This window comes from Microcebus murinus, chromosome 10 (genome assembly GCF_040939455.1).
Source record: "Microcebus murinus isolate Inina chromosome 10, M.murinus_Inina_mat1.0, whole genome shotgun sequence".
NCBI classification, from domain to species: Eukaryota; Metazoa; Chordata; class Mammalia; order Primates; family Cheirogaleidae; genus Microcebus; species Microcebus murinus.
The window spans coordinates 88,128,445-88,143,960 of NC_134113.1; the positions used below are offsets into that span (position 1 = coordinate 88,128,445).

The 15,516-nt window shown below is 43.5% G+C and overlaps 1 long non-coding RNA gene across 2 annotated transcripts in view; it reads left to right on the forward strand.

Annotated features, from left to right (window-relative positions):
- Positions 1–14,079, forward strand: part of LOC109730890 (uncharacterized) — a 72,545-nt gene extending 58,466 nt beyond the window's left edge. Inside the window, exons 3-4 of one of the 2 annotated variants that reach the window (XR_012921475.1) lie at positions 5,588–5,681; positions 13,757–14,079. This is a non-coding gene — a long non-coding RNA (uncharacterized LOC109730890). The remainder of the gene's footprint in view (positions 1–5,587; positions 5,682–13,756) is intronic. The other variant, XR_002224010.2, reaches the window with a different exon arrangement.
- The last annotated feature ends 1,437 nt before the right edge of the window (positions 14,080–15,516 follow it).

Here is a 15,516-nt window from a genome sequence, read left to right on the forward strand (position 1 = left end):
CGGCTTATAGTCAGCCTCAAGAAGGGGACTGGTCACCAGAAAGATGTCACCATGTGATTAGAGGATTAGATGTGACTTTGAGCCAGCCTGACCTCTAGGAAGGTGAGAGGAGGCTGGAGATTGAGTTCAACCATGTGGCCAGTAATTTACTTCATCAATCATGCCTACATAATGAACCTCCAATAAAAGCTCTGGACACCAGAGCTTACTGTAGCTTTCTGGTTGGTGAATATTGATGTACCAGAAGGGCAACTCATGTGAATTATTTGAGGAGAGGGCACAGAAACTCTGCATTTCCTCCCAAATCTTTTCCTACATATGCCTTCAACTGACTGTTCCTGAGATGTCTCCTTTGTAATAAAATTAACCATAAGTGTATCATTTTCTTCAGTTGTTCTAGTGAATTACTATAATCTGAAGAGGTTATGAAAACCACAAATTTTTAGCCAGGTTAGTTAGATGCAGGAGTGGCCTGGGGACCTCTGGAATTTGTGGCTGGCATCTGAAGTAAGGGCTGGCTAGTGGAGGACTGAGCCCTTAACGTGTGGCATGTGCGCTAATTCCAAGTGCTTAGTGTCAGAACTGTATTGCAATATACTCCGGTTGGAATTAAAACACAGTACATATCTAATACTGTATTATGTTAGTAGTTTATGTGTCATGTATGAATAAAACATATCTCTCCATTGGCCTGCTTTATCTAGACATCTTCTCGGGAATTCTCTCCCACAGAGAAATTTCTCCCTGGGCACAGCTGATTAGAATGGCTACGTGGCCTAGCTGAGTCAATAAGATTCTATCTTCCAGAGATGCGTATGGGAATACTGAAACGTTAATCTATTGGCTGGTGGTGCCAGAGCAAGCAGTATCTGGCATAGTAAGTACCCAGGAGATTTTTGTCGAATGAGTAATTGAGAGAAGTTTCTGTAACTTTAGGGCTCTGATGGCCATTTCTCCCACATACATGGGAAAGCAGAGAAATTAATCTGCTGAAAGAGAAGAGAATGAACCATGCTATGGTTCGAATATTCGTGTTCCTTCAAAATTCATATGTTAAAACCTAACCCCAATATAATAATATTAAGAGGTGGGGATTTTACGGGGTGATCAAGTCCTGAAAGCAGAGCCCTCATGAATGGAATTACTGTGCTTATAAAGAGGCTCAAGGGAGCTTGTTCACCCCTTCCGCCCTGGGAGGACACATAGAATGTGCTGTCTACAAAGCAGAGAGTCCTCACCAGATACTGAATCTGCTGGTGCCTTGCTCTTGGACTTCCTAGCCTCCAGAACTAGGAGAAATAAATTGCTGTTGTTTATAAGGTACCCAGGTTAAAGTATTTTGTTATAGGAGCCCAAAAGGACTAAGACAACGCAGATGCAGAGGCTGGGTGCAGGGGTTCACGCCTGTAATCCTAGCGCTCTGAGAGGCTGAGGTGGGAAGATCACTTGAGGTCAGGAGTTCAAGACCAGCCTGAGCAAGAGTGAGACCCCATCTCTACCAAAAATAGAAAAAATTAGCCACCCATGGCGGCACACACCTGTATTCCTCCTAGCTACTCGGGAAACTGAGGCAGGAGGATCACTTGAGCCCAGAGCTGGAGGTTGCAGCGAGCTATGATGATGCCACTGCACTCTAGCTTGGGTGACGAAGTAAGACTCTCTCAAAAAAAAAAAAAAAAATGCTAGGGAAAATGGGCTGATTCTATCATTTTCCTTCTATTTCCCATCCCTCTCCCCCGTCCCAGGAAGCTACAGTTAGCATGACATGATAAAAGAGACCTGATAGCGGAGGCTGCTAAGCACCCACATCAATGCAGCTAAGAATGAGTTCTCTTCCTGGGAGCTCCCTGTTGGGGGCGGGAAAGCGTGTCCTCCCCAGAGGTTAGCTGGCCGGGTTTGAGCGAGGAGGCCAATTGCTAACCACGCTTCCCCCATCTTCAGCGGCTACGTACGTGAACGCTTAGGCATGCCGGGGAGATAAATGTAAGACTAATGACCAGAGATAACAAACTCAGAATGCTGTGATGGCTAGTCGAGAAGCCACACGCGGGTCTTGGGACTGCTCAGCCAAGGGCTCTGTCTCAGGGTCTCCTCCCCGGCTGTGTAGGCTGCAGCCTTCTTTCTTCTTCACCCTTAGGTGCTGCCACCGTACACGACTCCTGGTGGCTCTCTCTTCTGGTCTGAAAACACAGATTTTGGAAGGAAACTAGAATATGTCACCCTCAAATATGCTGCTTTTTTTTTTAAGACAGAGTCTTACTCTGTTGCCTGGGCTAGAGTGCTGTGAAGTCAGCCTAGCTCACAGCAACCTTGAACTCTTGGGCTCAAGCGATCCTCCTGCCTCAGCCTCCCAAGAAGCTGGGACTACAGGCATGTGCCACCAAGCTCGGCTAATTTTTTCTCTATATTTTTAGTTGGCCAATTAATGTCTTTCTATTTTTAGTAGAGACTGGGGTCGCACTCTTGCTTAGGCTGGTTTCGAACTCCTGACCTTGAGCGATCCTCTTGCCTCGGCCTCCCAGAGTGCTAGGATTACAGGCGTGAGCCACCGCACCCCAAATACATTTCTTTACCATAAAAATTATGGTTGAGCTGAAGGCAATTATAAAGCAGCCAACGGATAGAAAGCTCTCTGTCTCTCTTTCCTGCTTTTCTGCCTGAAAACTGGATATAAATTCTCATTTACTAGAGACAACTCTACACGCCCATCAGCCCAGAGACAGCACCAGAGGAATCTGAAAACGAACCTCACTTCATTAGTTTTGTCCCATATATTTACCTTCCCATAGTTCCCAGACCTTGGTAACCTAAAACCACTTTCTTTTGTCCTGTCATTTCGCTCTAAATGTATTGTTCTTTCCTGAAGATGCATTTTGAGTTACTTTCATTGAAGTTACTCCTTCAGGACGTGCACTGCATGTGTTGATAAACTGGATTTCTCTAGTTAATGTATCTTTTTGTTACCAGGGTCCAGTCCAACTAAGAATTTATGAGGGTTGAGGAAAAAAATGATCTTTCCTCCCCTGCATCCTCATCCTTCACTCTTCTTTCAGGCTCTAAAGACAAACCAACGACAGGGGGTTTTTTCTCCTCAAGACTTTTATTGTTATTCACCACCACCAGGAACCACATGAGCGTGAAAAATCATGACAGAAAAAAGGGAAGTTGCAACCGTCTCACAGGAACCCAGTTTCCGACTAAGCAAATAACAAGTGGAAAACAATTTTAAAATTTTTCCTTTTCCTTTTATTTTTTCAATAGAGGAAAAAGTGAGTTTTCCTTTTGTGTCACTCTCTTCTTGCTCCACATTTAGATGTAAATTAGGCCTGAGGATAAAATACTGGTGCAACAGTAAGTATCCCTTAAGTACAAGTGACAATTTATATCTTTCAGAACCCTTACAACTTTTCCTTCCCCGGCAGAATATTCTGTGCAAAATGGAGACCAAAAGAATCTCAAGTAAGCTAGTTACCTTCTTTTGGAAAGAGTGGAAGAAAAAAACCTCAGTTGCAGTTGAAATTTAGAATTGCAAACTGGTTAACGGGGCTCATGTCTGTAAACCCAGCACTTTTGGGAGGCCAAGAGGCAGGAGGATTGCTTGAGGCCAGGAATTTTGAGACTAGCTTGAGTAAGAGTGAGACCCCATTTCTACAAAACACAGAAAAATTAGCCCAGCCCATGCCTGTAGTCCCATCTACTTGGAAGGCTGAGGCAGGAGGATTGCTGGAGCCCAAGAGTTTGAGGTTGCAGTGAACTATGATGATGCCACTGCACTCTAGCCCAGGTGACAGAAAGAAAAAAAAGAAAGAAATTTAGAATTGCAAATTTTGTTATTTAGAAGAAGTCTGTATGCAAAGGCCTGGCATACAGGAGAGCTGTAGATTGCATCATGAAATAGGTAAAGCCTATGTTCTTCTCTTTCTAATGCTTTCATCCCTTTCATGTCTCCCTACTGTCCAACATCTCTAATTTTTAAGTCCTTTTCAGTTAGCTAATGTCTAGTAATGTTATTCCTCTCTAAATTATTCATGATTTAAAAGTGGAGCCTTAAACACCAAAAACACCTAAGGGGGTAAAGGAAAGAGTAGTCCTAGAATTCAGGCAACACAGCAACCTGTAGAAGAGCTATCTCTGCCTGACTCTCTCAGATTCTAGTATGCTTCTGGTTCCTATTGAGGGATGCTTAGCCACTGGCACACAGTCTTCCACAATTGCTATTGGCTCATTTACAGCATAAATTATAAAAATTTTGTTAAGTGCTTGTCTTTGTTTCTTTTCTTCTAAGCAAAATATAGCAGGATCTATGATTAGTTATTTATACCTTGACTGAAACTTATTCGCATTATTCTGCCACTCTCGGACTTAAATGCCTTCATCTTGTGTTTCTGATAAACCTTCATTCAACAGACCTGGGCACCTACCTTGGTGACCTTGATTCAGACTTGACTGAGTAAAATAATCCTGATTCACATCAAATGAAAGGGGGACACGCTAACCCCAGGAGAGACCTCATGTACTCAGCAGAGGTAGTTTGACAGCATAATCCTGAGACAGGCACCAAAGGCACACACTAGGCCACTTTCAACCAGCCCTGTGCTAACACAACTGGTAAACCTGGAAATCAGTAGCCAATGATGCCACTCACAGTCTTTGCTTTTCTAATACGGAATATAGTTTACCATATTTTGACTTCAAAAACTAGCCCATTTCTCCTCTCCAAAGCCTCATTCCCCAAAGCCTGCCTAGAGTGCTTAAGTGAGTTTCCTGTTTAGCAGCAAACACTTTTTCCTAAACTCTCAATCTGTGGTCTTTAATCGTCTTTATGTTTTTCTTCTTCTTCTTCTTCTTCTTTTTTTTTTTTTTGAGACAGAGTCTGACTCTGTTGCCTGGGCTAGAGTGCAGTGGCGTCAGCCTAGCTCACAGCAACCTCAAACTCCTGGGCTTAAGCGATCCTCCTGGGACTACAGGCATGTGCCACCATGCCTGGCTCATTTTTTCTGTATATTTTTAGTTGGCCAATTAATTTCTTTCTATTTTTAGTAGAGACGTGATCTCACTCTTGCTCAAGCTGGTTTCCAACTCCTGACCTTGAGCGATCTTCGGGCCTCGGTCTCCCAGAGTGCTAGGATTTATGTTTTTCTTTAACATCTTTGTGAAATAAAAAGCTTTGTCTCTTTTCAAAGGAATTTCCGGTGCGAAGGGACAAGGAGGAGTGTTTGAGGAGTGGAGCAGTGAATAGGATAACCTTCCCAGGGACCTTGAAATGTTACTTGTCTCAGCCCCTAGGATGATAGCCGGTTGAGACTCATTAAATTTTCTCTTTTACCATTAGCAAAGAATTGGTCAAGTTTAACATGCTGTTCTTTGTATTATTAGTGCAATACTTTCATTTGCTCCCCAAATAGAAAAATTAGCATATAGAATATACTTGTTCACACTGCAACAGATACACTATTGAGCTGTGCTTGGCTTTTATTGCTTAGCATTCATGAAATATGCTAATGATATAAACGTAAGGAAGTAGAAAGAACATTGATTTAATTCCTTAAAAACCCACTCTAGTTTTCTATATGTCTATGATTTATAGCCTAAGAGTTTTTCAAGTCGTACTGAAGTAACTTCATACTGAAAATGTCAGCTGAGATTTTGTGCTGGTGACGACAGTGAAGGACTATTAAGAAGTAGAAGGTTAGGTTTCACTTCTATATGGTTAACGTAAAAGGTTATCCACTGGAGGTGGGGAGCTTGAGTGCGTGGGGCAGGAGGTACAAAGGAACTCTCTGTACTTTCCGCTTAATTTTGCTGTGAACCTAAAACTGTTCTAAAAAAAAAAAGTCTATTAAGAAAAAGAGTTACCCAAGTCGGAGTGAGAGAACAAAGAATTGACTGTGTACAGTCTTTCCTTGGCCACATTTTGACACAAATAATACTTAATGCTTATTGAGTTGTTAACAATTTGATAGGCCGGGCGCGATGCGGTGGCTCACGCCTGGAATCCTAGCGCTCTGGGAGGCTGAGGTGGGCAGATTGCTCCAGGTCAGGAGTTTGAAACCAGCCTGAGCAATGGTGAGACCCCGTCTCTACTATAAATAGAAAGAAATTAATTGGCCAACTATATAGAAAAACTTAGCCATGCATGGTGGCACATGCCTGTAGTCCCAGCCACTTGGGAGGCTGAGGCAGAAGGATCGATTAAGCCCAGGAGTTTGAGGTTGCTGTGAGCTAGGCTGACGCCACAGCACTCACTCTAGCCTGGGCAACAAAGTGAGACTCTGTCTCAAAAAAAAAAAAAAGAAAAAAAAATGATAGATACTGTGCCATGTGATTTACCTGCTAGAGCCAAGACTGCTATTTGTCAACAAATATTTGTGCTTGTCTTCCCCTTAGCAATAAAGCCCTCACTTTTTAGTTGGGTAGTTGGCTCACTGGCACAAATGCTTCATTTCCTAGCCACTCTTGCCTGTAGGTGTGCCAGGTGACTAAATTTCTGGCACAGATACAGGACACAACTGGAATCGGTGAGTATTTTTTCTGGGCAGTATACTCAAAGAGACTCTTCTTTTTTTTTTTGGCCTCTTCCTGTTAATAGGTTGGCAATTAAGCTCTATTCTCACAACTGGCTGAAAGCATCCCTTTCAGCTAGGTGTGGCCGCAGAATTACAGTCTAACCAATAACTGTAAGCAAAAGTAGAATCACGTCCACTTTTGGAAAATTGTCTTTAAAGGGAGGCGGCATGTTCTTCATGACTTAGTTTTTCTCTATCTAATTGCTCTTCCACCCTCAAAAATCTTCCTCCAAAATCTGCTGAAGCTTCTAGTTAGTAGAAAGAACAGAGTCCTTGAGGACTGTGGAACTGCTTTCAGGTTCTGCTCTGTTGACGTCCAAATCAATATGCGTCAAAGAGAGAAAACTTTCATCTTGTTTAAATATCAGGTGTCTTTAAGTTTCTGTGTTTCATGCTAAATATATTCCTAATAGATACAGGATTAAGTACTTGGAAGTAAGGTACTGTACCTAATAAAAATTAAACACATGGTACTGGACTTAGATGGCGGGTGGTAGGTTGTATAGACTCAGTGTCGCAGGCTGGTAATTTGGTGGCAAACATTTTCTTGCTTTAGCTTGAAAAGGAGACCACGTGCTGGCAGAAGCTATAGATTTATGGGGTGTGAGAGGAGAGATTAATGACTTTTCTGAAAGCGTCCTTCTTGATGCTTTCAGAAAGGCTTACAGGTTAGAAGCAGGCAGTAGAGATGGTAGGGACCACAGCTTTGCTCAAAGGGATGCTGTCTCAGGCCTGCAATCAGAGTTGACAATTTGGTCCCTTGCAGCAATGGAAGGGCAACTGCTTTTGCACCCCAAATTGAACCAGTTACAAGTAGTGGCTAAAAGCCTACAACCTTAGCAAGAGAGAAAACTAGTGCCACTCCATACAAAAGCATCAACTTGCCGGCAAATAGTAGATTTTGGGGGGTATTTTTCTCCCACCCAAGTCTTTTTCAAAGGACTCCAAGGTAGCTGCCATTAAATTGAGAGATAAACAAATGGACAGAGTACTAGAACCAATAGGTAAAAGACCAGTCTTCAGTCTTTAAAAAAAAAAAACAACTATGCCCAGACACGATTATAAGGACAGGGAATTGATAAAGTAAATAAAAAATGAATTCCTATTTGAAAGAATTATATTGCCTACAAAATCCATGACTATTCAATCCCTGAAGCGATCCCCAAGCCTGCACAAAAAGGAAATGGGCTGGATAAACAATGTATCTCCCAAGAAATGCATCACTCTTCAAAACCAGTGTCAGATATGGTCGTAGAGGATGCCGCGCAAGGAGAAACTATTGAGTTAGAAAAGCTAGGGGCGATGAGGAACTGTATCAGTCTTCTATGGCTGCTGTAACAAAATAGCCACAGATTGGTGGCTCATGCAACAGAAGTTTATTTTCTCATGGTTCTGGAGGCTGGAAGTCCAAGATCAGGTTATCAGCAGGTTTGGTTTCTCTTGAGGTCTCTCTCCTTGGCTTGCAGGTGGCCACCTTCTTGTTTTGTCTTCACATGGCCCTTCCTGTGTGCATGTACATCCCTGCTGCCTCTTCCTCTGCTTATAAGGAAACAGTCATATTGGATTAGGCTCCTACCCTTATGACCCTATTTAATCTTAATTACCTCCTTAAAGGTCTCATCTCCAAAGCCAGTCACATTAGGGTTTAGGGCTTCCACATATGAATTTTAGGTGGGACACAATTCAGGGCATCACAAGGACAGTAAAATGAAAAAGTTCCTCACAGAGGACAGAGTCAGGGGCTGCCTGGTAGGCTGATAAAGGAACTCCATGGTCAGTCCTGGGAGTTTCTGCAATTACTGCTCAGCAGGGTTTGATCATTTCTATGGACCAGAGCGCATTGTCTGTTTCCTATTTTCCTCTGATCCAATTTTGAAATTTTAATTAAGGTTATTTATTCTCTTCCTGTTTCACCGTTATGCGGCATTTTGAGTATGAGTGAGGAGGTAGGGCAAATAAACCTTTGGGTTATGAGTTTCTGGAGCACTAGAGCCACATCCTGACAAGATGGAGATGACTGAATATCACCCAGAATTTTCCAGACTCTGAGCTTAAGGCAGTAACCAGGTGACACTTTGGAGTTATCTCTTCCAGGGAGGGGGTCACTATGTGGAAAGGACAGTGGCAAGGACTGCTCCTTGTCCCCTGATATGTTCTCTCTCCCTCTTGGAAGTTTTAGCTGGATCTTCATCCTGCCATGTGGTGACAGGGAGTTGCCAAGGCGCAGAGCATGTCTAATTTGTCTGCGTTCTTCAGCTTCGGTCCTACAGCAGGCTCTTCTCCCAATTGCTAGGCCTGCTGACCAACAGTAGCTGCAGTCCCACTGCCAGACACTTAGCAGTGTACACACGGAGGTGTCCTAAGAGAGGCACAGCTTCCCATAAAGTGCTTGGGAAGCTCCCCATTTGCAGTCTCACTTTGGCGATTGGGCCTCTCAGATTTTCTTGCAAGCTTCAACTTGTTTACTCACCCCAGGGCTTTAGGAGGCCTGCTTAGTGACAATTCCTCCAACTTCCCCTTCCAGATCTTTACTTTCTCAACTCCTCCCACAGTTTGTAAACTCTGATCCCTGTAATAAATCCCTTGCCTAATAGCCCTCATACTGGCTCTGTTCCCTCACTGAACCCTGACTGACACATTGGGTTTATGACCTGTGTAAGTCACCTTTATTCCACCAGCGTCACATGCATTATCCTGCTAAATCTACCTAAGAACTATGGGAAGGTGGCACCGTTGTGATCTCCATCTTATAGACGTAGAAATGGGTTTAGAGAAGTATCAGTCTCACTGTCATGCAGCTGGTAAGTGGGGAAGGCAAGTTTGTAATCCAATCTGCCTCTTGCTAGAGCCCAAGAGCTTAACCACAATACCTTAATACATATGCACTTACTATTCAGAAATTCTACTCTGATTCTTGCTTTAATGTTTTTGTGTTTTAAGTCAATCATGCTACCTAATCAGGCAACCATAATGTTTGAAAAGCAAACAATAAAGATTGCTATTGTATCACCAGGGTAACAGCTTTGGAGAGTATTAGTTTTATTGATAGTCTATTTATCTATTTCCATTTGAGCTCCCCCAAAGCAAAACCCCTGGTCAGGTAGAGCTCCACTCCAGGAAAGGGCTAGGACCCAGTTTTTGTTTGTTTTTTATTGAGTATTTAAAAGCTGAGGAAAGATATACGCCCGTAGCATATTGCCTACTACACGGGAGACATTATGCTCAGTTGGCAACAATTAATTCTGAAAGAACTAAAGAACAGGTCAGAGCCTGATATTGGGGTGTAAATGAAAATGAAGTCAGACCTATGGCATATTTTTGGGATTTACTAAACGTATACCTACAGGGAAGGGAGAAAGAAGGGAGGCGATGTGAACAGTTGCTGTAATGTATTACTACTTTTGGATTCGCTTAGATCTCAATACTTTCTAGGGAATCAGAGCCCTCATTCTTGTTCAGTGTGGAAGATACTGTCAGTACCATACTCACAACACTCACTGTTTTTTACAAGCAGACAGTGTCCTACTGCTAGCACAGTCTGCCTGAGGGCATTCTCTCAGCCCAGGTGCAGAGCAAATCCTAAATGCTGGAGAATTAGCGGCCCTGGGAGCTACCATAAATTCATGACTGACCAAAATTAGAGGATAAATACCCTAGCTTCTTCTCCCCTAAAGTGGGACAACTCCTAGTGTTCTAAGCATCACTGAGCCTCATTGCCCCCACCAGTAACTTGCTAATTAACCCAAGTGATCTAGGCTTCCTTTACCTTCCCATCTTATTTCCTCTCTCCCCAGCAATGCTTCCTGTGATTACCTCTCAAACTACCTGCATTTACATCTTTTGCTTAGGATACACTTCTGAAAAAATCTAGCCCAAGAGCCCAACGACCTGGAAAGCACTCCTGCCCCAAAATAATTGCCCCAAATTCTCCATTTTTTTCAAGTTTGAAATTCTACCCATTAGAGTTGCAAATGGGGTGTCAGGTGTTAACTTGGGAAATTCAAATACCCCCTGTAAGGTTGTAAAGCAACTATAATTTTTTTTCCTCATATCTTGGGGGAAATTAGTTGGTTACATTGTTTTCCTCTTACTACTATTCACCCTGGCCACAGTGCTGCTCAACAGAATCATTAACCATCATGAAATAAGTAAATTCCCACTGCTTCATTCTGCAGCAGCTTAATAGAGTTGTCTATGTCAGAAGAGTGTGATCTCAAGCCTGCATTTGGAGTTGAAAGACTGAATGTATCAGTGGACAATGGCCAGGCCATATATAAAAATAGAACTCTGACCCATGAAAGAAATCAGAGCATACCACCCCAAAATATGCTGCTTTAAGATATTGATTATTTTATTTTATTTTTTTTTTTTTTTGAGACAGAGTTTCGCTTTGTTGTCCAGGCTAGAGTGAGTGCCATGGCGTCAGCCTAGCTCACAGCAACCTCAAACTCCTGGGCTCGAACGATCCTTCTGCCTCAGCCTCCCGAGTAGCTGGGACTACAGGCATGCGCCACCATGCCCGGCTAATTTTTTTTATATATACATCAGTTGGCCAATTAATTTCTTTCTATTTATAGTAGAGACGGGGTCTCGCTCTTGCTCAGGCTGGTTTTGAACTCCTGACCTTGAGCAATCCGCCCGCCTCAGCCTCCCAGAGAGCTAGGATTACAGGCGTGAGCCACCGCGCCCGGCTAGATATTGATTATTTTAAAATGCAGGCAATAGAGAAATAGCAAAAGCTCTCTGCCTTCCACCCTTCTGCCTAAAAGCAGAGCATGCATTTTCCATGAGAAAGATGCCCTCCTATAACCAGGAAGAAAACATTCTTATCACTGGAAATGAGGAGTTGACGTGAGTCTGCGCACACACACAAACTCTTACTAATATAACCATTACCTTCCAGTAGATTTCCCCATATATTTCCTATTCAATTCCCCACAGTTTACCACCCTTACAAGCCCACACACCTTTCTGTTATCTAGTCACATCTCCACAATTTATCACTCTTTGTTAAAATGGTATATAAGCTCCTGAGTCTAACTGTGTCTTTGAGGTTTTCACTTCTTCTCAATAAAACCCTTTTTGCCACGTAAGAATATTAACATCAAATAAAATTATATATTTTTCTCCTGTTAATCTATCACTTGTCAGCTTAATTTGCAGTCCCCAGGTACAAAACCTAAGAGGGTAGAGAAAGGTTTTTTTCTTCCTTCACTGATAAGGTGCAGCAACCAGCTTATTTATAATACCTGCCTAGGAGGACAGTCTGCTAGTGATAGTCCAAGAGGCCTAACGGTTGTTCCCTGTGACAACAGCCAAATGGCCAGGACTTGATTAATAACTGACAGCTTCCTTAACTTTTGTCCCTGCTTCCAACTTAGTACCAATCAGAGAAAGCCAAATATGCACCCGTAACGAATCACATAGGATTCCCCACTTCTAGTTTACCTGACTACAACTTCTCCATGCCAACAGCCTCTAATTGGGGTACAGTTGACACTTTCCCTTTTTTCTACTGTAAAACTTTCCTACTCTTCTGCCTGCTTTTGAGTCTCTGCCAAATGCACAAGTGACAGTGGTTGATTCCTTTGTTATAGCAACCTCTGAATAAATAGTCTTTGCTTGTTCTCATTTGGTTGGTCTTAGCTTATTTCCCCAGACTGTCTACCCTTGTAACATTCTATTTAAGACTAGTATTTGATAGTACACCTTATCCTCTCCAGCCATATTGTCCTAATATGAGTTGCATACTGTTTTAGAGTTCCAAAAGTAAGGAAGCCTTTCATCACTGGACAGGATTGCACTTTGATCATTTTAATAACAATAAGACAGAAGTTTTAGGCCACTAAGAGAAAAAGGCCAGAGGGGGGCCGGGTGTGGTGGCTCATGCCTATAATCCTAGCACTCTGGGAGGTTGAAGCGGGAGGATCGCTCAAGGTCAAGAGTTCAAAACCAGCCTGAGCAAGAGTGAGACCCCGTGTCTACTAAAAATAGAAAGAAATTAATTGGCTAACCAAAAATATGTAGAAGAAATTAGCTGGGCATGGTGGCTCGTGCCTGTAGTCCCAGCTACTCGGGAGGCTGAGGCAGCAGGATTGCTTGAGCCCAGGAATTTGAGGTTGCTGTGAGCTAGGCTGACACCATGGCACTCTAGCCAGGGCAACAAAATGAGACTGTCTGTCCCGACCCGCGGGACCTTCTGTTACTCGCGGGGGTCGAGGGGGACCGTGCCTGAAAGAGATGGGCGATAGAAAGGAACGAGACCAAGCAAATGGTTGTCAAGGTCTACTTTACTTGGATTCTTAGTAGGTTTTATATACAGAAACAAGGAAGTAGAAACAGAAAAATAGAGTGGGGGGATGATGAGGCTTGGGTGTGGGCCAATCAGCCCCAATCAGCTCTCATTGGCATCGGCATCGGAAGCTGTTTGTGATTGATCACTCAACCTCAACCTGGCAGGGGGTCGGGAACAATTGCAGGTAGCATGCCCTGAAGCAAGCATGTCATGGAATGCATTCTTCTCGGAACTATAGCTGGAGGGCTGGGTGCTATTTTTGTCTTAGGCTATTTTCCAGGCGAGGCCCATGGGTAGGACAAGTCGTTGGGATGTGGAGGGTCTTAGTCTCCAACAACTGTCAAAAAAAAAAAAAAAAAATGAAGTTTCCTAGTCCCCTGACATAGCACTGTTCCCTCAGTGCCTGAGGTTGAAGACTCTTGAGGGCTTTTCCTTTCCCCGCTACCCAGAGAAGGGCCCATACGGCGTTGTTCTGGATTCCCAGAATGTCCGGAGCCCTTAAACAAGATGGAAGTAAGATTGATTGAAATCAGTTTCTAAAAAAAGAAAGAAAAGACTCTTGAGGGACTGCTTGACTGCTGGCAGGTTTACCAATGAGCCTCTATAGAGACCCTTTTCCACGCCAAGGTGAGGGACTGTCTTCACCAATTGAGGATCCATGCAATGCAACATCCTTGCAACCTCTTAGGCTGGTTAATTATTTGTTCTCTACTCTCATTCTCACCCTTCTGTGCTCTGCTGTGTGTTGTAAAGTGTTTGGATTCTGTAATCTATAGCCGCCAGCTGATTTTTTTGGTCAGATTTTTGCCAATGGAAGGAAATTAAAGGCAAGAGGGAGGGAGAAGTGACTCTTTTCCCACTTTTGAGCGGCTATAATAGCAGTTATTTCCACCAGTTCCAGTACGGCACACACCGGTGATGAAAGAATGGAGGCAGCAACAGTACTGGTGGCAGAGACAACACCGGTCGTGAAAATCTGGAGCAGACGAAGCTACAGTGGCTCAGACAGCAGCCTGCACTCGCAAGCCCCCGGGCTCCAGCTCAGACAGCTGGGCTCCGACAACAGAAGCCCTGGCTGCACACACCCTTGGCCTCTGCTTAATGATCCTGCTTCCCCAGTCTAGAATCGGTAGTAGTTACTGCTCATTCAGTAACCTTCCCTTCCTCTCCGGACTTTCCAACAGCTTCGACCAATTCCTTCATTTAAATCTCTTCTGCTTGAAATACCTAGAGTGTTTTGTTTTGTTTTTTTCCCCTCACTGCTTACTGAATGGTGGGGAACCTGTCATGGTGAAATCCAATTAAAATTCCACCCTTGTGGAATCTCAGGGCATCTCTCTCCCCCCCTCCCCCCTGGCATATTATAGGGGTACAGATTTAAAGCTTTCGATAAATGCCCATTTCCCCCCCTCCCCCCACAAGTCTGAGTCTCCATCATGACCATCCCCCAGATGGTGCACATCTCACTCATTAAGTATGTATATACCCGCCCCCTCCCCCCTGCCCAATACCCTATTACTGTAGTACCTATGTGTCCACTTAGGTGCTACTCAGTTAATACCAGTTTGCTGGATCTCTTTTGTTTTATTTGAAATATAAAGGGACACGTTTTCTTTTTATTTCTTTGGGAAGATATCTGCCTTAGAGAAAGAGCCTCTGGCAGTAGATTTGCATAGATTATTTATTCTCCCTTAGCATAGATATGCAAATAATTCCAAGAAAGGGCTCTGTGACCTTGAGCTACTTTACTTAAGAGTAGCAGTCACAGCTGGGTGAGAGTGGCTCACGCCTGTAATCCTAGCACTCTGGGAGGTGGAGGCGAGAGGGGGAGTTTAAGAACAGCCTGAGCAAGAGTGAGACCCACCCCTCATCTCTACCAAAAATAGAAAAAATTAGCCAGGTGTGGTGGCTTGCACCTATAGTCCCAGCGACATGGGAGGCTGAGGCAGGAGGATCGTTTGAGCCCGGCGTTTGAGGTTGCTGTGAGCTATGATGATACTACTGCACTCTGCCCCGGGCAACAGAGGGAGACCCTGTCTCAAAATAAATAAATTAAATTAAATAACAGTCTCCATACTTTATTACTCTTTCTTTATAAATTTAAAAAATATAAACAAATAATAAAATGAATTTTTAAAAAAATCATTGCATGACCAGAGCAAGCTACATGTGGAGATCTTCTGAACTACCTCACATGACACACATTTTTCCCAATCAGCAATCTGAGGTGTGCTGAAGCATTTGTAAAAGTAAATTAACAACTATGGTCCTCAAACACAAGTGTCCTTCTGTATCAAGGTCTGTTCTGTACTGACATGGAAGCACTAGTGTGTGTTTAAATACGTCTTTGGCAATAAGTACAGAACCATTGCCCTAAGTCCCTCTCCTGTTCCTGCAGCCTTAACCATCCTGGTACATTCCTGTCACCTCTCAGACCCTCCTAAAGTCAAGCAACTAAGGGTTAACAAACCTGCTCCAGTACTGTGACCAGTGTCTTTTCTGATTGGTTGATGTCCATGCCAGCCACTACTGGGACAGAGTTCTGCCCCCAATAGGTATTCCACATTCCCTACACCTCCACTGCCTTGGTGAGAGTGGCTCCAACCCCCCGCCCCCTCAGGGACAACACAGGGCTTTTATACAGTACTGGTGCTG